At 43.4% G+C, this 26775-nt stretch overlaps 2 long non-coding RNA genes across 4 annotated transcripts; one reads left to right on the forward strand and one right to left on the reverse strand.

The window, feature by feature from the left end:
* Window positions 1-517: 517 nt before the first annotated feature.
* Window positions 518-26775, reverse strand: LOC128016571 (uncharacterized). 2 transcript variants are annotated; one of them, XR_008184208.1, is made up of 4 exons: window positions 26409-26775; window positions 25962-26323; window positions 16586-16742; window positions 518-1921 (listed from the first exon to the last, which is right to left on the reverse strand). It is a non-coding gene; the product is annotated as an uncharacterized LOC128016571 (long non-coding RNA). The 2 variants fall into 2 exon arrangements; XR_008184207.1 differs by having other exon boundaries at window positions 25935-26323; window positions 26409-26773.
* On the forward strand, window positions 2553-5004 carry LOC128016570 (uncharacterized). 2 transcript variants are annotated; one of them, XR_008184206.1, is made up of 4 exons: window positions 2553-2770; window positions 3506-3705; window positions 3795-3893; window positions 4187-5004. It is a non-coding gene; the product is annotated as an uncharacterized LOC128016570 (long non-coding RNA). The 2 variants fall into 2 exon arrangements; XR_008184205.1 differs by having other exon boundaries at window positions 3506-3893.

The following is a 26775-nucleotide window of genomic DNA, read 5'->3' on the forward strand; positions in this document are numbered from 1 at the left end:
GCATCCAAAGCGTAAGGGAATTTAATTATAGTAAATGTTTATCAGACAGCCTAGTTTTTTTAAGCCCGTTTCTCTGTAGATACATAAACTTAAAGCTGTTGAACATTGCCCCAAGAAGAATACACAAACGTTGTCACTGATTTGAAAGATTTGCGACATACTATCTGTTATTTCATATATCATAGTGTTTACTTAGGCTATTTACCCAACAGCTGCTATTTCAATTATTTTAAAAGAATACGTTTATTTATACAAAGAATAAATAATACAAAAAAAAAAAAAAAAAAAACATTGAGATTGAGATAAACAATGGAAAACGTCCAAAACAAAGAAATAGTTACATACACACACACACACACATATATATTTATGAATATATATGTTGGTTATAATTTTGAACATGAGTAAAACAACATATGACATCAGTAAAAATTTTATGTTTATTAAGTTTAAATAGTCTCACAATTTTTTTTTTTTTTTTTTTTTTGCCGGTAGGATGTCATAAATGACATGCTGATGTTATAATTAGTATTATCTTAACTTAAGCATATTTTACCTAAAACTCCTTCATTTTGCTAAATATTCTTTGAATGATTATCTGGATCCTTTAGCTTTATTTAGCTTTGGTCTGGTTGTAATAAAAACACATAATTTGTTTGTAATCGACATTTCAACTGGTATAAGTTTTATTAATAACAGTTAAAAACTGTATTTCTCAAAGATGCCATCATAAACATTTGCTAAATCACATAAGTACATTAGGTGCATCCCAATTTGCATACTTATGCACTATATTATGTCATTTTGCAGAAGAAAAAAGTACAAGTAGTGTGTTTACACTGAAAATTAAAAAAAAGAAAAAGTGGAGTTTAAATACCCAGATGATGCACTTAATTAACTGAGAAAACAAAACGTGTAATGTTGGATGCTTCATGCACTGAACTATTAGACCTTTAATTACATACTCGAAGGCTAATGACAGCTAAATGACAGAATAACCTTATAAAATTAATTTACTACACAGTTAAGTACATAGTGTACAGTATAAGTGCATATAGTGTATAGTGCATTATTTTTGACTGATTCACGCAATCCATGCTACTTAATGTTAAAATTGGACTGAAATTTTAGAGACATTTTTAAAAACAATCTTCGGCTGCAGAAAAAAAAGAAAAGTCTTTTTTCTTGCAATTCTGAGAATTACAATACAAATGCCAAACTGTGAGATATAAACACTCAATTGCAAAAAAAAAAGTCACAAATTACTTCTTTTATTCCATAGCAGAAAAATTAAACTGAATTGCAACATGTAAACTCAGAATTCACAGAAAATGAGTCAGAATCGCAAGATATAAATTCAGAATTCCGAGATGCAAACTCACAAGTTTCTCACATTTCTTGCCTTGCAAATTACAGCTCTAGAGAACTGAGACAACAGAAATGGCTTTTAGGACACACAACAGTGAGAACATAACAGTAATGTGTCCAACTTAATATGTACATACATTTTAGGATGTGGTGGATACTTGGGAACAGTCAGTTTGGATATAAAATAAACTTTCAAAATATGGCTTTCCAATAAGTAAGTGAGTAAGGAAGTAAGTAAGTAAATAAATAGAAATGTGGTCTCTTGGCTCAACTTACCCAATGTGAGGGGTAAGCTGAGCCACATGGAGTTAAATTGTGCCATTAGCTGCGTTTCCACTGTCGAGCTTAAACCGGGCGTGCTAGTGCGTGCCAGGGCCAGTCGCGTTTCCACTGTTACTTCCGGGGCTTGATCGTGCCTCATCGGGGCTTCCTCGGGGCCAACAGCCAGGGTTTATTGGCCCGACGAAAACCTTGGGCCAAAGCGGGCCAGCTGGGGCTAGAGGAGGGGTTATGAACAAAGGCAGAGTTTCTCCGCGTCTGGACAGCATCAGTGCTGCAGATAATTTCAGAAAGATAACAGTTATATAACTTTAACATTAAAGACTTTTTAAAATCAGTTGAGTTCAAAAATCATTCTTACTCAGCAGCGAGTGTTTGAAATAACTTGATCCGATGTAGATTCCAATCACTAAACAAGGCCGAAATCTTTATAAGCCATGTAAAAGATTATGCACGCTAAACATGTTACCATATTAAACATGGTAAATATGACCGCTTGAAGAAATCAGACGTCAGCTTCTTATTCTTTATCACAATCGTGTATTCATTCAGTAACTTATATTCATATATGTATTAATTTTTCATATTATATTCATACGTGTATTCATACAGTATCTGTCACAAGTCTCGTCTCTAGAGTTTAGTTCCACGTTGCCTATAATAAACAAATATAATAATGTTTTTGTTCGGGAGCTTTTATAAAAATAGAGAAATTATCATTCATTCTAAATGTGACGTATAGGCTACTGTGGCTACAAATAAACAGAAACAGACTCGAATGAATAAGCAGGCTATTTTCGTAAGCGTTAAAAATAAATAAATAAATAAAATAAGTGTATTTATGTGTGATTAATTTTGAATCCTGATAAATGAAATCATTATGATCAATGTATCACTTATTCCAGCAGGGGTTCAGATAAAAAATCGGCAGCTGGCAGCAGGAAGTGGCTGCCATTGACAGCCGGAAGGCAGTAACTGACAGCCGGAAGGCAGTACCTGTCAGCCGGATGGTAGGCGGGACCTGCCATTCTGTGGGAGCCAATCAGTATCGACCAACGTGGGCGCAACCAATCAGATATAACTGCACCCAAACGCTTCAGTAATGGTTGCGATTGATCAAACGGTAAGTTCAGAAATTGGTCATCGGAGTAATTAATGTTTTTTTGCGTTGTAAGTTTGATTTTAATTGGTATCTTGGTGAACGACTTGGTAGACTTGGTGTCTACTTTGGTTTAATTGTTCAATGAAATCTAATTAGTGGTAGCAACGTTGTTTGTGTACCTTGTTAGGGGCCTACCATTAACTTCAAATTACGTTTGACGTACCATTAAATATTAACGTTTGTTAGCGTGTTAACAGTCTATTGAATAATATAAAAGAATGTTGTTTGACTGGAATGATAGAAGATACATTTGCAACACTAACCATATATTTTTGCATGTTAAGTCTTTCAGGAGATTGTGTGATATACATTAACTTAAGAGTTCTTAAAATAAGTTTTTTTTTTTTGCACTATTGAGGTGTGTTTTCTCTAATACTATGCATGTGCAGAACTGTTCTGTGTACCAGTTGAAGTTGTAAGCATGTGAATGCAAAACAATTATTTTAAAAAAAAATTTTTTATTGTTATCTATACAAAATATAATGGACCGGTTCATAATTCCTTATAACTTTTAGGTCTAGTTTCACAGACAGGGCTTGGATTAAGCCAGGATTAGGCTGTAGTTAAATTTAGAACATTGAAGTAGCTTATGTAAACATGCATTTAGAAAGAAAGAAAACACATTACTGATGTGCATCTTGAGACAAAACCATGGCACTGACACCTTTTTTTTATTTTTTTTGTAATACCCAATAGTTGCCAGATGCTGTCCTGTTGAAAATTCTTCTTTACGTGATCCTGGAGGAGGGGTGATGCTACATTACGAAGTCCGTCTTTGGTTTGTTCCAAATTCAGAAGTCTGCTGTACTGTATACAGACTCCTTTCGAAAGAGGGCACAATCCAGCTGGCTTGACTGAGTATCTTCTTTTACAGATTTGATTAGAGGTTTAAAAAGGTGCCATAACATTACATTTCTCAGTTGCCATGTCTGAATGTTTATCTTTGTAATAATGCTGTTTTCATGCTCCTCATCTCAATATACAGGTGGAACAAAATGGAGAACAAGTCTAAGCCATGTCAGGAATTCAACAAAATGTACACCGTGCAGACACTGCGAGGAGGTTTACAACAACTGCTTACCAGGTGTGCAAATTATGCATGAAAATGTAATCACTGCTCTGTACATGATGACAAGATGCAATGGGAATAATCATTAATATGGCTGTGCATGCATGTCTACTGTTAATAAAGCAATTTAGGTATTAAAGTCACCAATTTCTTATGAATAGTAAAATGCAGCAGCTAGAGTTCTTCCTAGAATCAGGAAGTATGACCGGATTAGCCCAGTTCTGTAAACCCTGTACTGGCTCCCTATCAAACATCGTATAGATATTAACATCTTCAATTATATTAATCTGTTTCTTTCTTATTCGAAGGTCACTGCAGTCACCCGGATCCAGTACGTATCCAGACCAGATGGTGGATCGCACCTAGAAAGGACCTCTACAGCCCTGAAAGACAGCGGAGACCAGGACAACTAGAGCCCCAGATACAGATCCCCTGTAAAGACCTTGTTTTTTCTCCATTTTGTCACCGGTGGAGTTTTGGTTCCTTGTCGCCTCTGGCTTGCTTCGTTGTGGTCACTTCATTTACAGTGATATCATTGACATGATTGCAAATGATTCCACAGATACCATTTAAACTGAACCGAGCTCAAGGATGACATCACTGAACTGAATGATAAACTGCCTTTTAAACTGACTACAAACTGAGTTTACTAATGTCCTTCTGCATTATTGACTGACACACTATTTTCCTATTTAATACTGTAAAGTTGCTTTGCTTTGAGCTGTATTAATTAAAGCACTATATAAATAAACGATGCTTGACTTGACCATGTTGCAAGAGGAAAATGAGGGGAGATGCACATCCACCCTGGGTTTTACAGTGATTGGTGCAAGATGCTGGAGAAGTAACTCTGTATACCTCATCAGTTCTGATCTAAGAGTCTTGAAAATACCTCCGGATTGTTGTTAGTGGTTCTGATTGATATTTTAGTCTGCTTGCTTACTGGATATATTTTATACGGTTTACATTGTAAAGCACTGACTTTGACAACTTACTAACCCAGTTACAAATTTAACAGCTACTTTATACTATATATATATATATATAGTTGTTTCTTGAAATACTACAAATATAACCGCAAATTATGATTTTAAATAAAGGTCTCTGAGAGACTTCTCTCTTTTCAGTCATTTGTGTATATAGCCTATAATAAATATACAACATACACCCAGTAAGTGCCACTCTCGTATATAAATATAAATCGTTTTATTTCACACAAACAATGATACATGCATAAACATTCAGCTGGAAATTAACGTTTAGCAAAATGATCTTATTTCTTTGTTTATATTTGATCAATATTTTAAATTAAATAATATACAATACTGACCTTTTATACTTATTTAAAAAAGTATTAAACATAATCATAAGTGTATATAATTATTTATTTGTCTTGTTGCCGCCGGCAGCCTCCTCCAATTTCCGGGTATTAGCGACAGCTGCCATCCGGTTTTATTGGCAGCCACTTCCTGCTGCCAGTGACAGCCACTTCCTGCTGACAGCTGCCGATTTTTCGCTGAACCCCCTCTCACTTATTCTATAGTTAAAACATCAATGCTTTTAAATTTGAATATTTAGAAAAGCATGCAAATAAATGGTCGCTTTTATCATGTTCCTGTGTGATCGCGCATGTTCCAGTGATTTATTTCTTATTAGTTTTCTGATGACTTCTCTTTGTGGGTGAAATGATGAGTTTGCATGACGTTGTTCCTGAGAGGCGTGTTTTAGTGATGCACAGCGGAAAGAAGGAAAGAAGCCAAAGACCCAAAGTTGTGGCATAAATGGTTAGTATGTTTGTGGTGCATTGGCTTATTTGCACTGTAATTATTTGGCAACCTATATACACATTTTTAATTAGATCCTACTAGAATTCATCTTACATTTGTCTCACATGGCTGTTAATGACAATAAAAGTCAATCTTTAATTAAACAAACCCAGCATAGCCATTTATAGTTAGGTGAAAAGCGCACAGCACAGCACTGCAAATAAGTCTACACACATATTAGAATATTTGTTTTTCTGTGTTTCCTGTAAAATTTAAATTAAAATAAGGTACATTTACTTGAGAAGGAAAAACTGTGTGTGTTAATAATGTCGTTTTTGAGAGTAAGGAGAAAAATGCAAAAGTAGAACAGCTACTGAATAAAAAAAAAAGGCCTGGCCAATTATGATTGTATTTAGAAAGATTTTTTTTTTTTTTTTTTTTTTTTTGGGACATTTAGAGTTGAGTGTTGTTTTATTTAAAAGCACTAGGTGTCATACTTTGACAATAAGGCTGCACCAGTTTGCAATTGTAGTTTGTGGTCAATGAGTGTTTTAATATGAAAAATATAATATGTCTTCCTTTTTATCTGTATACAGTGGATATATTTAGCTGTTGGTATTGTGTGACACTTAAACTTGTTCAGATATTTACTTGAAAATGAAAATAAATAATGAATGATTATTATTAGATTAATAATAAATATCTGCAGCAAAAAGACTATTGTATTTTGGGGATAACCCGTTTACTGTCAACAATGATTTATCATTATAAGTGGGCAAGTGCGTGGTATCTACAATATAGAGATGTTGTAGTTTTCTATTAAAGCATAAAGAACAATACATTACTAGTTGTTTCTAATAATCACTAGAAATAAGCATGCAATATGTCAAAAAATGACAATAAATCCAAGACGTATTTTGACATAATTTTGTATGTATTTGTCTTTACAAGAGCAAGAAGAGACAAATTTTGGTGTTGAAGCACTTTGAGACGCGTCTCTCTGCATGTGCCCTGTGAGCACAGAACAACGCACACGAGACCTGATGTGGGCTCTTTCACCTCTTTTTCTGTTTGCTTGCTTGTTTAAACTGCGAATTATATTTGTTCATTCAGGTGAAGGAGAGCTTGGTTTGGTGTTGCTGTCTATGAGACACGGCTCTGCCGGCATGCGAGTACTCAGTTGAGTTTTTCAGAGTATTGTGTTTGAATGCTTTAAACTCTTTAAAATGTTTAAATGGGCAAGGCTTAAAAACATGTGTAAGTGATAAGATTTAGCCACCCCTCATCCGTGAGTCCCTATAACTGCACCACCTTTCACCCCACTATAGCGATGGCCCTGCCCAAATGACTATTGCCCATATAAAAGCTCATTTTTATCAGTTTTTTTGCTTTTGGGTCGTTTTATTTCTTCACAGTTTTCTGCTTGTTCTAAATCAGATATAGATAAAGTAGCACAGTAAAGATTACATTTATATGAATGCTTTAATGAGAGCGATTGCTTGTGTGAATTAATTCTACATGGCAGCGTCTAGTAGTAGAGACGCTGTGGGATTTAATTATTAAGAAATACATGCTTGAACCTTTCAGTTTCTAAGCTATTTTATTGAGAAACCACAGAACAGTGTTGACAGTACATTTCCACGCTGAATGATTTTGTGCGCGTGATGAGAACAGCAACCTATACAATAAGCTGTTTAGAATGTGCGTTCTCCTGTTCAATTTCAAGCATCCAGTAATATAATCACACATGTCTTGTGGAGCTTTCGGAGTATACATTTGTTTATTTTAACTGTTAAGAAACTGAGCTTAAAAGTGGAAGACTTCAAATATTTCTAATCCTGTTGCACCCTCTATAGGATCAGCAACTAGTTGATGTTATTGTGGCGGAGACATGGTTCAGCGAAGTCTGCAACGGGAGAGCGAGTGAAGAGACGAGCGGCGATAAGTGGTTCAGGTGAGAAACAAGTAACACCTGGATCTCGTTTCAGTGATTGGCGTGGGGAACCTGCATTTAAGGAGCGCGACAGCCGGCGAAATGTGAGAGAGACGGGGACTCGTGAGCGCGTGAAGCTGGAGAGCGGTCGAGCCAGACAGACGCAGTAATCGTGGCCGAAGTGCTTTTAGAGAGTGCGCGCACCTGCCGCGCTTGTTTATTTTGTTGTTTCTGTTTTGTAAAGAATAAAGCCTCTCACGAGCCCCGTACGCCGACTCTGGTCTCTTCCTCTACCCTGATCGAACCATCATTACACTGGTGCCGAAACCCGGGAGGAAGGAGAGCGTTCGCCATGCAGACTCCGTCAGTTACATCAGCCTCGCCATTTGCGGACATCACCTCATCGCTCGCGGGCCAGCACCAAGAACACCACCAGGCCCTGCTGGACCTGCAGGCCGACCAAGACCACCAGTTCCAAGCGATGATGTGGGTCCAGCAGGAGGACCGCGAGCTGGTCCGGAGCTTGCTGGACCGGGAGGGTCGGATGGGGACGGCCTCCCCCAGCGCCCTGCCCCCTCACATGCTGCTCACCAAGATGGGACCCGCTGACGACCCGGAGGCTTTCCTCAACTTGTTCGAGCGGACGGCGGAGGCATGTGGGTGGCCGGTGGACAGCTGGCCCGTACGGGTGATCCCCCTGCTGTCGGGGGAGGCCCAGAAGGCGGCCCAACAACTACCCGTCCCGAACCTCCTGGTCTACGCCGACCTCAGATGAGCCATCCTCCAGAGGGTGGGCCTCAGCCCAGAACAACATCGCCAGCGCTTCCGGTCGCTGGAGCTGGCCGAGGCGGGCCGACCCTTTGTGTTGACGCAGCAGCTCCAGGACTCATGCCGCAAATGACTTTTGGCTGGGGACGGCGACGCCGAATCCATCATCAACACGGTGGCCGCTCCCCAGTGACGGGGGAGTGAAGACCCTCCGGCTGCTTCCCCACGTCAATCCCCTGAGCCACTTCCCGCCACTAGGGCAGCGGGGAGACCCGGGCCAGCCTGCTGGCGTTGCAGGGATCCGGGCCACTTTGTGGACAGGTGCCCGATGATGGAGGTGGGGACACTGGTCCGGATCCCGGACGACCCACAGGCTGCCCCCAATCAAGCCGGGCTGTACCAAATACCCGTGAGTATTAAGGGGGGTACCTATCAGGCTCTGGTGGATTCAGGTTGTAACCAGACCTCCATCCATCAAAGCCTGATACAATCCGGGGCATTGGATACGGGCCGCATGGTTAAGGTGAGGTGTGTGCACGGGGATATAAGGGAATATCCATTAAAAGCCATAGGCATTAAATTTCGGGGCCATAAGCATAGTGTGGAGGTGGCCGTTAGTCCGGAATCCGCTAATTTTGGGGACGAATTGGCCAGCGTTTCAGCATTTACTAGGGTGTTTGACAGCGGGAGCCGCCACCCTAAGCGTCTGCTATCCCACCCGTATTTTGCCGTTATTAAAGACAGGTTGTATCGAGTGACCCACGACGCTCAGACAAATGAAGATACAACCCAGCTGTTAGTACCGCGGAGCCGTCTGGAAATGCTTTTCCAGACGACGCATTGAAATCCTATGGCAGGGCACATTGTAATCCTATGGCAGTAGCAGCAACACTAAATCGTCTAACGATCTGATTCTTTTGGCCGGGCATTCACGAGAACATGCGCAGGTGGTGCGCGTCTTATCGGGAATGTAAGCTGGTAAACCCACCGGCCGTTCCAAAAGCGCCTTTGCGCCCTATTCCTCTAGTGCAGGTCCCCTTCGAGCGAATTGGTATGGACCTGATGGGGCCGTTAGAGCGATCCGCATGGGGACACCGTTTCGCATTAGTCTTAGTGGATTACGCGACACGGTATCCGGAAGCAGTGGCGCTCCGCAACATCTCAGCCAAAAGTGTGGCGGATGCCTTGTTTCGTTTAATCTCCCGCGTGGGAATCCCAAAAGAGATTCTCATGGACCAGGGCACCGCGTTTATGTTGCGCACGTTAAACGAATTGTACAGATTATTGGGCATTAAAGCGGTGCGTACCAGCGTCTATCACCCACAAACGGACGGTCTGGTCGAACGGTTTAATCGCACATTAAAAACCATGATCCGGAAATTCGTACATGAAGACGCGAAGACCGTTGGCTAGAACCCCTCTTTTATTTGCTGTGCGCGAAGTCCCCCAAGCCTCCACGGGGTTTTCCACCTTCGAGCTTCTCTATGGACGTCAGCCCAGGGGGGTGCTAGACGTCCTGAGAGAAACTTGGGAGGACGGACACTCAGATAGCAAAAATGAAATTCAATATGTCCTGGACCTGCGCGCAAAACTCCATACACTGGGGCGGCTCTCTATGGAGAATTTGCTTCAGGCCCAGGGCAGACAAAGCCAGCTATATAACCGGAGAACTAAGCTGCGAGAATTTGCACCGGGAGATAAAGTGCTTGTTTTACTGCCAACCTCTAGCTCCAAATTGTTACCCTTTGAGGTCACACGGCGGATAGGAGATCTCAATTATGAGGTAGTACAGACAGATAGAGGCGACTCACGGCAAATCTACCACCTCAACCTCTTTAAAAAATGGAGCAGGGAGGAGTCAGTGTTGCTAGCGACGGTAGTGAGTGGGGAGGAGGATCTCGGGCCAGAGGCGATTATTAAAGGAAAACCCCTCGCACTGGCTCTAGGAGGGGACCACCTCTCGCCCTCGCAGCTCACTGACATCGCGCAGTTGCAGGTAGAATTTGCGGACGTGTTTTCGCCCCTACTCGGCCGTACGGACCTGATTCAGCACCACATTGAGACAGAGCCGGGTGTCGTAATTCGCAGCCGGCCATATAGATTGCCTGAACACAAAAAAAAGGTAGTTCAGACCGAATTAGAGGCTATGCTGGGGATGGGAGTAATCGAGGAGTCACACAGCGATTGGGCGAGCCCAATCGGACAGCTCGGTACGGTTCTGTGTAGACTATCACAGGGTGAATGCAATTTCCAAATTTTATGCTTATCCAATGCCGCGGAGTGATGAGGAGCCGTGCCAATGGGCCTTTACCCGAGTTAAAGCTGCCCTGTGTGGCGGGCCGCTCCTGCACTCTCCTAACTTTGCTCTCCCTTTTTTTTGCAGACCGACGCGTCGGACAGGGGGCTTGGCGCGGTCCTGTCCCAGGAGGTGGGGGGGGGGGGGACCGCCTGGTGCTGTACATTAGTCGGAAGCTCTCCAAGAGAGAGACTAAGTACAGCACTATAGAGAAGGAGTGTTTGGCCATCAGGTGGGCGGTTCTCACCCTTCGTTACTACCTCCTGGGACGGGAGTTCACCCTCTGCTCGGACCACGCGCCCCTCCAGTGGGTCCACCGCATGAAGGATACCAACGCGCGAATCACCCGTTGGTATCTAGCTTTACCGCCATTTAAGTTCAAGGTGATTCACAGGCCGGGGGCGCAGATGGCTGTGGCCGATTTCCTCTCCAGGAATGGGGGTGGGGGCTGCGAAATGCGAGAGAGACGGGGACTCGTGAGCGCGTGAAGTTGGAGAGCGGTCGAGCCAGACAGATGCAGTAATCGTGGCCGAAGTGCTTTTAGAGAGTGCAGGCACCTGACGTGCTTGTTTATTTTGTTGTTTCTGTTTGTAAAGAATAAAGCCTCTCACGAGCCCCGTACGCCGACTCTGGTCTCCTTCCTCTACCCTGATCGAACCATCTTTACATCAGAAGCTGTGAATGACAGGGGAGGTCTACAGACTCCTGAAGACACAGAATGCTGCCTTCAGAGTTGGAGATGAGGTGGACCTGAGAACAGCCAGGGCCAACCTGTCCCGTGGCATCAGAGAAGCTAAGAGAAAGCACTCCGGGAGGATAGCCCATCAATTCAGTGACAGCAGAGACGGTTGCAGGGGATACAGGCCATTACAGACTACAAGCCCCCACCGCAGACCTGTGACAGCAACATCTCTCTGCTGAAAGAGCTGAACACCTTCTTCGCTTGCTTTGAGAAACAAAACAGCACCACTGCACAGAAGACTCCACATCCTCCCAGCGACCAGGTGATGATGCTGACCCCAGACAGTGTGAGGAGATCCTTCAGCAGGATCAATGCACGCAAAGCTCCTGGTCCTGATAACATCCCTGGGCATGTACTGAGAGACTGTGCAGCAGAACTCACTGATGTCTACACAGGAATTTTCAACATCTCACTTAGGCTGTTGTTCCCACATGTTTTAAAACTACCACCATCATTCCAGGTCCGAAGAAGCCATCTCCATACTGATTCAATTACTACAGTTCTATTGCATTTACTCTCATCCTCATGAAGTGCTTTGAACGGCTAGTCATGCACCACATCAAGTCTGCCCTCCCCCCTCCCTGGACCCCTTCCAGTTTGCATATTGGTCCAACCGGTCGACCAATGATGCCATCTCCACTGCCGTCCACTCAGCACTCACACATTTGGTCAAAAAGGACTCATACATTAGAATGTTGTTCATAGACTTCAGTTCAGCATTCAACACAATCATCCCTCAACAGCTCATTTATAAATTGATCCAGCTGGGGCTCAATACTTCACTGTGCAACTGGCTGTTGGACTTTCTGATTGGAAAACCTCAGGCAGTACGGGTCGGTAACAACACATCCAGCACCATCACACTGAACACTGGGGCCCCCCAAGGATGTGTGCTGAGCCCCCTCCTCTTCACTCTGCTGACCCACGACTGCACAACATCACACAACTCCAACCTCTTCATTAAGTTTGCAGATGACACGACTGTGGTGGGTCTCATTAGCAACAGAGATGAGACGCATGGTGCAGTGAAAACAATCTCTCTCTGAACGTGGAGAAGCAAAAGGAGATTGTTGTTGACTTCAGGAGAGCACACACTCAGCACGTGTTGCAGCATGGACCTTTTTGTATGTTGCACTTGAGGAAGTGAATGCTGTTCAGTAAAAGCATGGTCACGGGCATCTAGCAGTGGTCTGAGTTTTTTATTCACTCTAGAGAAAGAATGAGAGTGAAACATTGTGGCAGCAGTTTTGTTTTGCTGCCGGCGAAAAAGTTTTGTTTTAGTGCTTAAATGTGATTTGTGAAGTAAGCCGCGGGAAGATAAAATGCTAGCAAAAAGCGAGCCCTGTTGCGCCAACATGAGCCTCAACAGATAAAATGGACAGCACACTTGGATTAAAACCACCGCTGACATTGATGCAGTACTCGAGCAATATGGCAAACACATGGAAGTCATGGAAAGAAGAATTTCAGCTGTATCTTGATCTGACTTTAACAGAGGCGTCGGAAGGCACGAAGGTGAAACTTTTCTACTATCTGGTAGGAAAAAACCGGTAGAGAGTTGTGTGAAACTTTGGTGGGCTCATCAATGGAGTACAGGACTATAAAGCTATTGTTGGAAGCATTTGATCAACACTGCAACCCAAAGCTAAATGAAACAGTTGAGAGATATTGTTTCTTTATGAGAAATCAAGTGGCTGATGAAGGGTTTGACAAATATGTAACTGAACATGCTCGCTAGCACATGTCATTTTGGTTACATAACAGACTCACTAATCCGTGACAGGATTGTTTGCGGTACAAATAGTCCGCAAACTAATTTTGTGTCCAGATTTGCAGGGCTACCGAGTTGTCCAGAGAGAACAGCAAAACCATAGAGGGTAAAGTGGTGGAGGAAATTCACGCTTTGAAAGCAGTACCGACACACAAGAGACTAAAGGATGACAAGCGGAAAACTGACATTACCTGCAAATTTTGTGGAAAGAGACAAGAAAGAAATAAACAAAAATGTCCAGCTTATGGGAAAACATGTAGTTAATGTGGAAAAGCCAATCATTTTGCTGCGTTGTGCAAGTCCAAACGTGAATGTGGAAAGGTTGTGAATAATGTAACAGAAACTGAGAGTGAGCAGTATGAGGATATCTGGAGCATTACAACGGAGTCAGTGAACAAAGTTACAAAGAGCCTGGACGGACAGCCATCTCAACTGTTTGCAGGTATGCTGCTTGGAAAAAACCTAGTCAAATTTAAGTTGGACTGTGGTGCAACGTGTAACCAGGTAACATAAAAGTTTTATGTAACATAAAAGTACACTGAAACCAGTAGGTAAGTGCCATTTGAAGCTGAGAAACCCACTTAACAAAAGGCTGTACAGACTGGAGTTTATGGTTGTTGATGCACACTCTGCAGTACCGTTACTAGGAAACAAAGCAGTCCAGGGGATGAAACTGGTTAAAGTACCGTTACTAGAAAACAAAGCAGTCCAGGAGATGAAACTAGGGATGGGCGTTTTCCGCAAATATCACATTCGAATATTTGAGCTAAAAAAAATTAATATTCGAATATTCATTTATTTAAATTAAGTTTAATGAGACCAACGTTATTTTTCAGCAACATTTATTTATTGTACACACAATAAAAGCTTGTACACACCATGTAGTCTGTTCTGCTGTATGGTTCAGAGAGCTGGCCAGTTATCATAACTGACATGAGGAGAATGGAAGTGTTCAATAATGGATGCCTCCGATGAATATGTTAGATTTTTTGGCCTAATAAGATCTCCAACAATGAATTGTACAAGAAAATGGGAACCTGGAGTATCACCAAGGAGATTTAAACGAAGATGCTTGAGATGGCTAGGACACGTGTTAAGGATGGAGCAGGACAGCATCTCAAAAGTCGCCCTAAGATGGACACCACCTGGTAAAATAAAACCAGGGAGACCAAAAACCACCTGGCGCAGAACTGTGACACAAGAGCTGGAACAGATGAACCTGTCATGGGGAGAGGCCCAACATGCTACCAGTGACCGAATACAATGGAGAGTGCTCATTGAAGCCTTATGTCCCATAGGGGATGAAGAGAAATTATGATGATGATGATGGTGATTACACACAATAAGATTGAACATTACACATCGTGTTTTGTAGCTGAAAACCTTTAACAATGCGTGCAAACAAACAAAAGTAAAGATTAAAAGCAAAAACAAACAAACAAGTGAACCAAGAAAAAAAAAGTGAACAAATAAAAAACGTAAGCAGCCTGCAGCAATTAGGATATTGTAGAACGCAGCCTACATTTAACTTTAAAACTTTTAAACTGTCAGCAAATCTTTTTTGCTTTTTTTCTATTGTTTTACATGTTCTTGTTAAGAAATGCAAGCATGTAAACATGATCGGAGGAAAGTCGGCTCCTTAGTTTGTTAACAATAAGGCCGGCCGCAGAGAAAACTCGCTCTGACGGAAAAGACGTTGTCGGGACTCACAAATAACTGTGTGCTAAGCGAATAAGTTTTGTGAAGCGCTTCGTGTTTTCCTTTCACGACTGAATGGAATGCTCATCCGGTGGAATACATGGCTCCAGCAAGAACTGTTCCCACTCGTCTTGGCTGGACTCTCTGTAATCATCGCTGAAGAACTGGCTCAGCCTTTTCCGATGAGTGGGCATTGCATCCTCTTCATCGTTGATGGCGCAGCACTCGCATCAGGGAAAATGTTCTGATAATGTTCAAAAAACATTTTTTTTTCTTACTTCTCTCATGTTTTCATCGAGAAACCTGAGAGGTTTGTGCTGAGGGTCTAGGGCGGACGCAAGAAGAGGAGTTTTCACTGTATTCTCCAAGTTATCGGTGTTTATTAGTTGCTTGAGAGATGCCGCAACAATGTTCTTGAATTCGGTCACTTTCTGTGATTCTCCACGGCATATTTGAAGTATTGTAGAAGACAGTTCTTAGGGTCCGTTCACATATTGCGTCTTTTGCGTGCTCAAGTTCGTTATTTCCAATGTAGGCGCGCGGCATGCGCGCTCATAATGGAAGCGACGATGTCGCGATGCGCATGCGGTGCGACACGCCTGTTTTTTCCAGGTGCGTCCGCACCGCATCAAGTTAAAAACATCTCAACTTTTCAGAATGCTGCAAGCGCACCGCGGGTCATGTGACAAGAACTAAACATTCAGCTTCATCCTTTCCCGTAACAACATTGAAAGCTCAGCCAAGATGAAGGAACAGCTGATCATAGCTGTATATGAATTGCCATTTTGAAATAAATTTAGTAGCAGAGTTACTCCAAGCGATTTTCAGTGCTGCAAATCCATTTATCCTTTGCTGAAATTTCCTCGTCTTAATGGAGAGAGCGCGTCGTTGTTTAGCAATGGCAGACACCTCAGGAACGCTTCTGCCCGAGCGCTTTGGAAAGAAGGAGAAAGCGTCGCGCCTAGCGTTTTCCACGTGTTTTTTGGCGGGATATGTGAACGGCCCCTAATTCATTGTTTAATTATTTTTTTGCTTGCATATCTCTTCAAAATGCCATGGAGAATCACAGAAAGTGACCAAATAAGGTTTTATTGTGAACCTTTTTTTATTTATTTTTTACGAAATTCGAATATCATTTTTATTTATAGAATAATTAGAGCAGAATGAATATTCGAATGTTCGACTATACGTGCACACCCCTAGATGAAACTGGTTAAAGTACAATCTGAGAATATCCTGATTGTGGATAATGTTGTGACAAAGACACACAGTGATGACACAAGCGAGCAATGGAGAATGGAACAAATAGCAAGTGAGATGTTTTCACCATGATTGATAATATTTTGCCGGAGCTGTCAAAAGCAAGAGTGTTCACAGTCTGTGATGTTAAAAATGGCTTCTGGCATGTCCAATTGGATGATCCATCAAGTTATCTCACCACGTTTGCAACACCTTATGGGAGATACAATTTGCTGAGAATGCCTATGGGAATAAGCCCAGCACCTGAGGTTTTTCAGAGAATGCTAAACCAGGTGTGGCGGTACGAACTGGTAAGTTCTACAGACTACGCCACCCGGGGGCTATATCCGGGACTGCCCTTAACTTTAAAGCACAAAGGTTCGTCACGACTGGGTCAGGTATCAGGCCAGAGTTAAGTTGGGACAACTTTATTTAAAATAGATTCAAATTGTATTCACTATATCAAATAATTAGAAACACACAAAACTTCTCACTTCAAGGAGGGGGAAGGCCTGGCGTCCTTTGAGCAGAGGAGATAGCACTCACACGTGCACACACACCACGGCACAGCACACTTCACTGTGATCACTGCAAATAGGTAAGGGCCCACCACCACAAGAGGCTACACTGCTGCCGGTGGCCACCCCACTCCTGAAGAAAAAAAAAAAACAGAATCACAGTTTAAAAACACATAAATTGAAACAAGCATCACATACAGCAACCTGGTTCTCAACAGTCACATCCAAAACTACTGGTTCCACAAAGTGGCCCAGCTACTGGGTTACCAGCAGGCAGAAAGAAGCAGAACGCCGGTACAAAGAACCACCGAACACAGGTACACAAAAAGGAACAATAATATAATAATAAATTCACTGGATTGATTAAAAACCAAAAGACATACTACAAAGTCAAACAAATAACAAAAAAAACAAAATCATGAAAGATTATAATAAACAAAGGAGAATAATACAAAATAAACAATTACATCAAAAACAATAACCCCAGACAAAAGAAAACAATGCTAGTGACAGTTAGGTAGCAATTACCCTGTTGCACGCCACGTTTTAATCAGTTACTCACAGTACTGGTGGGAAATAAATGCCATACCCCGAGTCCTTGATATTAACGTCAATATCATTCCGCTGTTAATACAGCCGCATGAAAGCAGATGGAAGAACGCAGTTCCAAAGACCAAATGTATGGAATGAGACGCGCAGCTGAGCAAAGCGAAGCAAACAAATTAGACACAGCGTGAAGCAGCCGTAGTTGGATAGAACAGGTAACAGTTACTGCAGAAAAGCCACACAGCAAATGACTAGCTCACTACAGCAGCCCACTGCGACGTCCCTTGCACATTGACCCGCACCTTAAATAAGGAAAACAGACTTTACTTTAATCAGCCGACCATGAAAACTTATTTAAAATTGATAATAAAATTGCGTCACACATACCTGTACTGCGACTCACGAAGCACAGATGTGACTGTACAAAACGACTGTCTCAATAACGGACCGCGGTTAAAGGACTTCCCGAAAAGCTCCTCAGTCCACCTCGTCACCATGCACACAAGAACCCGGAAGTACGGTGGCTCGCTCGCTTACACCGGACAAATGCACACGCATAGCACAAACGGAAACGATTTTATAGGCAGGTAAACAACCCTAACCAGACACGCCCTCAATTTACTAGATGACATCAGGGGAGGGCAGATCGTACTGCTACATTCTATCCCCCCTCCTTCTTCATCGTCGTCCCGACGGTGAAATATTTAAAACACGAGACCCTACTTCCAAGGCCTAAACCATGCCATAACTGCATTGTCCCCACAGGCTGGAGGATTCACATTTCCAGCTCCTATCGCCCGTGGTAAACGGTACACATTAGAATGTTGACCTGCCCCTACTCGTCCCGTCCGGCGTGGAACCACCTCTAATGGATTAGGAGACTCCAAGGGGAGGGTTCTCTCTTCAGATACCAACTCCCCATTGGATGCTTCTGTGGATGCTGGGAGATCATCAACCAGCATTGTTCCAGATAGACCTGGTCTCAAAGTGCTCCCTCCAGGAGCTGATGATGGGACTTCGGAAACCACATATGCCAAGTCCCCATCTTCCAATTCTTCCTCAGGTTCTGAGGACACGGGTAAATCGACTGAACTTTCGGAGAGGTCCTCCGCTACTGCCTCCCCTTGGACTCGAGGTTTCAATGCTGACCGATGGACATGCCGGACTTGAGTCAGATCGTTAACCGGAGCCACTGTATACACTGAACCACCAGACAGAGGGGCTTTTACTACCTGATATACAGTAGAGCTCCACAGGTCATGAACCTTATGTCGATCCCGGACCCCATAATCTCGCAGATAGACCCGCTGGCCCTCCCGTAACAGCATCTCTCTTACCCGTTGATCATGTCCTGCTTTACGCCGACTTGCTGCAGCCTGCAGCCGCTCTCGGGCACCATCAACCGCCATCTGCAGTCGTGCTTGATGCTCCTCAATCCAATGGTGGATTCGACCTGACACTGGCTCTCGTACCTGACCGAGCAAAAAGTCTATGGGCAACCTTGGCTCTTGCCCAAACATCAAAAAGAAGGGCGACTCCCCAGTAGCTTGGTGAGGGGTGGTATTATAACAAAACACCACCTGTGCTAGGCAAGATGCCCAATCTCTCTTCCGATCTGTGGGCAAGGTCCGCAACAAGTTGTGTAAGGTCCTATTGAACCTCTCACACTGGCCATTACCGGCCGGGTGGTAGGGAGTGCTGCGTGACCTTCCCACCCCATACAGGCTACACAACTGTTGAATCAGGCTGGACTCAAAATTACGGCCCTGGTCGGAGTGAATGCGCCCAGGAACCCCAAATTTGAAAAACCACTCCTCCACCAGAACCCTGGCCACAGTACTAGCCTGCTGATCCCAGGTGGGAATTGCCACCGTAAACTTACTAAACACATCGGTCATTACAAGCACACTTTCTTGCCCTGCCTGAGATGGCTCCAACACCGTAAAATCAATAGCCACGATATCATTTGGACGGGAGGCCAATAAATGCCCCATGTAACTTCGAGGGACTGGTGCCACATCTTTAGCTTGCTGACACCGCTCGCACTCCTGTACCCAACGAGCCACATCTGCAGACATGCCTGGCCAGTAGCAGCGCTGTCGCACAAGTTCCAAGGTGTGTTCAACACCCTGGTGTCCATGCTGCTGATGTAAAAGAGTTAGTACCTCTGGCTGCAAGACAACCGGTAGGACTACCTGAAACACTGTCTCCCCTCCATCAGGCCGGAAAGACCGTCGGTATAATATGCCCTCTTGCTCTACCAACCGGTCCCATTGTCGGAGGAGCATGATCACTGGCTTAGCCAAAGTCTGTCGCTCCTGTGGGCCTGGCTGCTGCCCTTGATGTCAGAACCTCAAGGCTTCCCCTACCACTCGGTCCGCCTGCTGTAAAGTGCTAATATCAGGTGCCGAGTGACTAGGCCAAGCCTGCATCGCATGCGAAGTGGTGACCTCTGCTGGCCCTACCGTCACTCGCCGTAACAGCTCGTGTACGACAGCCGCCAATTGCCCATTACCACTGACCTCAGATTGCACCATAGTTAATCGGGACAGTGCATCAGCATTTTGGTTGGTTCTACCCGCCCGATCCTGAATCACAAAATCAAAGGCAGCTAACTCAGCAGCCCACCTTTGCTCAGTAGCACCTAACTTGGCTGTAGCCAGATGACTCAACGGGTTATTATCAGTGCATACGACACACTTATGTCCCAAAAGGTATTCACAAAATTTCTCAGCCATGGCCCATTTAAGAGCCAAAAATTCGAGCCTCATGGAACTAGAAGTGGCCGTATTCCGTTCTGCAGGCCGAAGACCGCGGCTAGCGTACGCAATGGGTCTAACCTTGCCTTCGACCTCCTATGACAACACAGCACCGAGCCCTGCATAACATGCGTCGACCTCCAGTATAAAAGGCCGTGTGAAATCTGCATATGCTAAGACTGGCGCAGTAGTCAGCTTTCGCTTCAACATTTGGAATGAGTCCTCACATTGTGGGGACCAAGCTGCTGCCAACTCTAGACTGCGCCTACCTACCTTACCTCGCGTTAGCTCTGCCACCAGATACAGGAACTTGATTATACTGTAAGGGAAACAGGTCAATTTAGCTCAAAGGGAATCATTTAAGATTTTAAAGGGAATTTGAACAGAATCACTGTTTCACGGCTGTTCACGGAGACGCTCCTGCGGTTCAGTGAACGAGCCGTTTAATATCAAATCTGCGCTGGATACTAATATCCAAACTATAGTGAAAACACTATCAATTAGCACAGTAACAAGATCGGCAGTTTAAGACATTAACTTGTAAGCACAAAACACAAGATACTTCTCTTTTCAATATGAATAAGGCTTTATTAGATAAATCTAAGACATATAAACTAATCTAACACATAAACACACGCACACACACATTCATACAAGTTGCAGGAAGGTCGAAAGTTAGGGAAAGATATGAGTTTAAGAGAATGGAAATATGGAATCCCAAGTTTACAGCAATACATTAAATTGCATAGACATGAACAACCATCAATCACGTTATTAGCGCTCGCATTGAGTTCCTCAATGGGGTTAAAATTATATTAGATACACCAGCACAACAAATATCTGGGAATACGTTGCCTTCGTTTGCTGTGAAAGGGACTCCAGTTGAAAGGGGTATCCCGGTGTCGCTGATTGGCTGGAAGTTCAGTAGTGGCTGAAGTGACGTCTTGGGGAGCCCGTGCTTGGGCGTTGGCTGAAAGTGCAGAGTCGTGTTCGCTGGTTGAAGTTGAATGGACATTACAAAACTTAACTCAGAACACGAAACTCTCAAACGGAAAAGAAAAGAAATAAATTTTGATGAGACTAGGTTGTTTTCTTTCTCATCGTGGCATAGTAGCAGCAGGCAGGCACGCTGGAACCGCGCTCAAAGAACAATGATGACTAACCGCATGGCTAGATGCTACAAGCTAAAGCTACAAGCTAAAAGCTAAGAGCAGGCATGACTGATAGCACGAGCAAGGCTGGAACTAAAAGCCGACGTGGCTAATAGCAGCAGCTAGGGACTAAAAGCAGACTAAAAGCAAGGCATGACTGATAGCACAAGCAATGCTAGAACTAAAAGCCGACATGGCTAATAGCAGCAGCTAGACTAGAACTAAAAGCAAAATTTCATGGGGTCCAAAGTATTTAAAACTTCCTTGTTGGCCACCCCTCAAATGTTGCCTTGACCAATCAGATATGGTCTTGAGTCTTGGGTATCATAAATCATTTGTTTATCTTACCAAGCATGTGGTTCTTGCCTCACAGGGTCTAATTTTGGACATGATTCCTATAACATGATTATGATATATTTTACAAATAAATGATTGTCAGGACAATATCAAGCAAGAAAATTTGATTATGTCAATACTAGACATGACTATGTATCCTATAGTTATAAAAAGACATACACAATAAGTGATTATACATAATAGTCAAATGTGTGGGTTACACATAAATGAATATGGAATGGCATTGGAAGCAAGCAATGGAACGATTCATTTACACCAGCACAACAAATATCTGGGAATACGTTGCCTTCGTTTGCTGTGAAAGGGACTCCAGTTGAAAGGGGTATCCCGGTGTCGCTGATTGGCTGGAAGTTCAGTAGTGGCTGAAGTGACGTCTTGGGGAGCCCGTGCTTGGGCGTTGGCTGAAAGTGCAGAGTCGTGTTCGCTGGTTGAAGTTGAATGGACATTACAAAACTTAACTCAGAACACGAAACTCTCAAACGGAAAAGAAAAGAAATAAATTTTGACGAGACTAGGTTGTTTTCTTTCTCATCGTGGCATAGTAGCAGCAGGCAGGCACGCTGGAACCGCGCTCAAAGAACAATGATGACTAACCGCATGGCTAGATGCTACAAGCTAAAGCTACAAGCTAAAAGCTAAGAGCAGGCATGACTGATAGCACGAGCAAGGCTGGAACTAAAAGCCGACGTGGCTAATAGCAGCAGCTAGGGACTAAAAGCAGACTAAAAGCAAGGCATGACTGATAGCACAAGCAATGCTAGAACTAAAAGCCGACATGGCTAATAGCAGCAGCTAGACTAGAACTAAAAGCAAAATTTCATGGGGTCCAAAGTATTTAAAACTTCCTTGTTGGCCACCCCTCAAATGTTGCCTTGACCAATCAGATATGGTCTTGAGTCTTGGGTATCATAAATCATTTGTTTATCTTACCAAGCATGTGGTTCTTGCCTCACAGGGTCTAATTTTGGACATGATTCCTATAACATGATTATGATATATTTTACAAATAAATGATTGTCAGGACAATATCAAGCAAGAAAATTCGATTATGTCAATACTAGACATGACTATGTATCCTATAGTTATAAAAAGACATACACAATAAGTGATTATACATAATAGTCAAATGTGTGGGTTACACATAAATGAATATGGAATGGCATTGGAAGCAAGCAATGGAACGATTCATTTACAAGTCTTTTTGAGTTCATTCTGGTCCATACATAATGTATAAAAAGAAGTTTCTTTGCCATTCTCTGGCAAAGGGACTTTTCTGTGAAGACAAAGGTTTAAAGCCCTTCCCCCCTTAGGAATTTCAGTCTGGTTTCACTGGCTGGGGGGGGAGTCAATGCAAGTATTTAACTTGATCTCCTGGGTTTACATGTGATGTCCAGCGTTGCATTCCAATCACGAACAATAAATTTGACAATCTCTTCTTCGAATTAAAATTGTCAATAATTGTTATATTGGTGTTAATGTTGAAAGCTGTTGTGTGAACAAGTTGGTTGGTTGGTTATCTTGCTTGGTTCTTGTGGCACTAGAACTGATTTATGACTTCCTGAGGAATTCGGCTCTCGTTTCAATGCACACAGCTCTGATAGACTCTTTGATTTGTCTGATTCGACTCATTTCTGCTACAATACCCACTAGCTAGATCTAACGTAGAAAACCAGTGGGCACCTGTCAGTGAATCCAATGTCTCCTCAATCCGAGGTAACGGAAACGCATCCTTGCGCATTTTAGAATTGAGTTGACGGTAGTCTACACACATGCGTAAACTACCGTCCTTCTTTTTAACTAACACGACGGGGGAGGCATATGGGCTGCAACTCTCCCAGATAATTTGTGCGTCTAACAACTGACTGATATGGTTCTTGACCACTTCATACTCGGACGGTGGGATACGTCGATACCGCTGCCGAACTGGAATGTCATTGGTTAAGGGGATCTCGTGGGAAAGCAGGTTGGTGCAACCCAGATCTCCTTCGTGTGTCGAAAACACACTTTGATACTCCCAAAGGAGAGCCCTAACCTGCTTCTGTTCCTCGGCTGACAATCCTAACAAATAAACCGACTCGATCTGCTCTAATATATCCGACACGTCACCAGAGGCTACCCGTGCAGTCACAGTGGCGACTTCGGTCAGTCCATTTGGTAACCCCACTAGATATACCTCCCTTAACGTTCCTACCACTGTAGTAGGATACAGCACTATGTCAACGGTACCGACATTTATGACAGGGACCAAAACAGTACCCCCTTCCACCGGTACTAACAAAGGCGAGGCCAATAATCCCACGGGCAAACCAGTCTCAATGGGCTCAAACAACACGGTCTTACCTGCAAGCAAGGAGGAGCAGGTAGCTGTAACAAATGTCAAAGTACCGCCAGAAATGCGACACACCCTGCGCCCCCTTACCTTTACATTATTCTTACGGTCAGTAGCATGAACGAATTGTTGACAATTTTGAAGTACCTGGGTCATATTTGTATCCTCGGCTAAACTTGGCAGCTCAAATAAAGCGGAACCGTGACGACCAAACAACTCTCGATAACAGCGGCTAAGCACATTCATGCCTAAAATACCGGGAGTATCTATGCCACTGCCCGGAGGATCACAGACCACTAACACTCCACATTTAGGGATTTTATTACCACACAGTTCAATATCCAATTCAAGATACCCAATATACGGAATTTCCAATCCGTTCGCTGCTCGGAGCTGCAGCCAGTGACAGGATTGCAACCGATCCTGGCCCCATGGCTCAAACCTCAACCGGAAACAAGTATCAGTGATTGTTGACACCATAGAACCATCGCACTCCCGTGCAAAATGACCCGGTTGCTGACAACGTCGACAGATCAATTGAGCTGGACGAGGAGTACGACCATGGGAAAAGGTAGTCTGATTCCGGGCGATAGTTTGCGTAAGTAAATCTAGCTGCTGTTGCTGCCGATGCAGCATTTCTCTTAGCTCGCTTAACTCAGATGTACGCCTCCCTTGAGCACAACCTATCTCAGGACTCTGACGACATATTAATTGTTTTAATTCTCGACGAAGTGCATTATCCGACACACATTCAACAAATTGATCCCTCACAATTAAGTCACCATTTAAAACTTTGCGTGGCGATTGGCTTTTTACCTTCTCAAACAAACTCAATAACACCAAGGAGAACTCCAATAATGTTTCTCCTTCGTGCTGCCGGCGAGAGAAAAATGCTTCTTGCAGTGCGATGTATGACTCAGCACAACCATACACCTCACGCAGTGCTGCAATAATTTTATCTGGATTGCTTTTCTCAGCACTAGAACGGTATTTAATCTCGTTGCGGGCCTCTCTGTCAAGATGATCATACAAGAAAAACGCCTGCTCCACAGAGGTCATATTCCAAACTCACATACATGCTTGGGCCTCCTCAAGCCAATCGTCGATACTGATACCAGACCTGCCATTAAAATTTGGGCAGCGTCGGTCCCTCGGAATAAATACAAATCTTTCAACTGTACCAGCACTTACATCAGCTGATCGTGGTGTAGATGGGCATGCTGCACCAACAGAAGGTGCGCCAGGATCGGGAACCTCAACTGCCACACGCTCCTGTCGCAACCTCTCATTATCTATCCGTAATTGGGCTATCAAATCCCGCATCTCCTGCACTTCACTATCCATGGCGTGCCACAAAAGGTACTCACCAACCACTACTCTGCCACAAGGATACTGCAAAAGGAGAAAAAAATAAAAAAAATAAAAATAAAAAACAACTCCCCTCAAAGTCTGAATCTGATAACCAGTCGAAAGACCCTGCCGACTACGCAACTTTATTTAACTTTATTACAACTTTATTTAAAATAGATTCAAATTTTATTCACTATATCAAATAATTAGAAACACACAAAACGTCCCACTTCAAGGAGGGGGAAGGCCTGGCGTCCTTTGAGCAGAGGAGATAGCACTCACACGGGCACACACACACACACCAAGGCACAGCACACTTCAATGTGATCACTGCAAATAGGTAAGGGCCCACCACCACAAGAGGCTACACTGCGGCCGGCAGCCACCCCACTCCTGAAGGAAAAAAAAAACAGAATCACAGTTTAAAAACACATAAATTGAAACAAGCATCACATACAGCAACCTGGTTCTCAACAGTCACATCCAAAACTACTGGTTCCATAAAGTGGCCCAGCTACTGGGTTACCAGAAGGCAGAAAGAAGCAGAACGCCGGTACAAAGAACCACCGAGCACAGGTACACAAAAAGGAACAATAATATAATAAATTCACTGGATTGATCAAAAACCAAAAGACGTACTACAAAGTCAAACAAATAACAAAAAAAACTAAAACTAAAAAAACAAAATCATGAAAGATTATAATAAACAAAGGAGAATAATACAAAATAAACAATTACATCAAACACAATAACCCCAGACAAAAGAAAACAATGCTAGTGACAGTTAGGTAGCAATTACCCTGTTGCACACCACGTTTCAATCAGTTACTCACAGTACTGGTGGGAAATAAACGCCATACCCCGAGTCCAGACGGCGGACCAGCTGATCCTGCAAGTTCTCAGTTGATGCAGCAATACGCAGTCGTCACCCAACAACGTTATATTAACGTCAATATCAATCCGCTGTAAATACAGCCGCATGAAAGCAGATGGAAGAACGCAGTTCCAAAGACCAAATGTATGGAATGAGATGCGCAGCTGAGCAAAGCGAAGCAAACAAATTAGACACAGCGTGAAGCAGCCGTAGTTAGATAGAACAGGTAACAGTTAGTCGGCGAAACATCAAAACTATTAAACGATGCACAGTGCAGAAAAGCCACACAGCAAACGACAAGCTCACTACAGCAGCCCACTGCGACGTCCCTTGCACATTGACCTGCACCTTAAATAAGGAAAACACACTTTACTTTAATCAGCCGACCATGAAAACTTATTTAAAATTGATAATAAAATTGCGTCACACATACCTGTACTGCGACTCACGAAGCACAGATGTAACTGTACAAAACGACTGTCTCAATAACGGACCGCGGTTAAAGGACTTCCCGAAAAGCTCCTCAGTCCACCTCGTCACCATGCACACAAGAGCCCGGAAGTACGATGGCTCGCTCGCTTACACCGGACGAACGCACACGCATAGCACAAACGGAAACGATTTTATAGGCAGGTAAACAACCCTAACCAGACACGCCCTCAATTTACTAGATGACATCAGGGGAGGGCAGATCGTACTGCTACACAGGCAATAGAAGGACTTCAAGGCATACACATAATCGCATGACATGCTAATAACTAGGGAAGGTGAAACACTAGAAATGTCAAAGAATAGACCAT

Source organism: Carassius gibelio, chromosome A7 (assembly GCF_023724105.1).
Source record: "Carassius gibelio isolate Cgi1373 ecotype wild population from Czech Republic chromosome A7, carGib1.2-hapl.c, whole genome shotgun sequence".
Taxonomy (NCBI): domain Eukaryota; kingdom Metazoa; phylum Chordata; class Actinopteri; order Cypriniformes; family Cyprinidae; genus Carassius; species Carassius gibelio.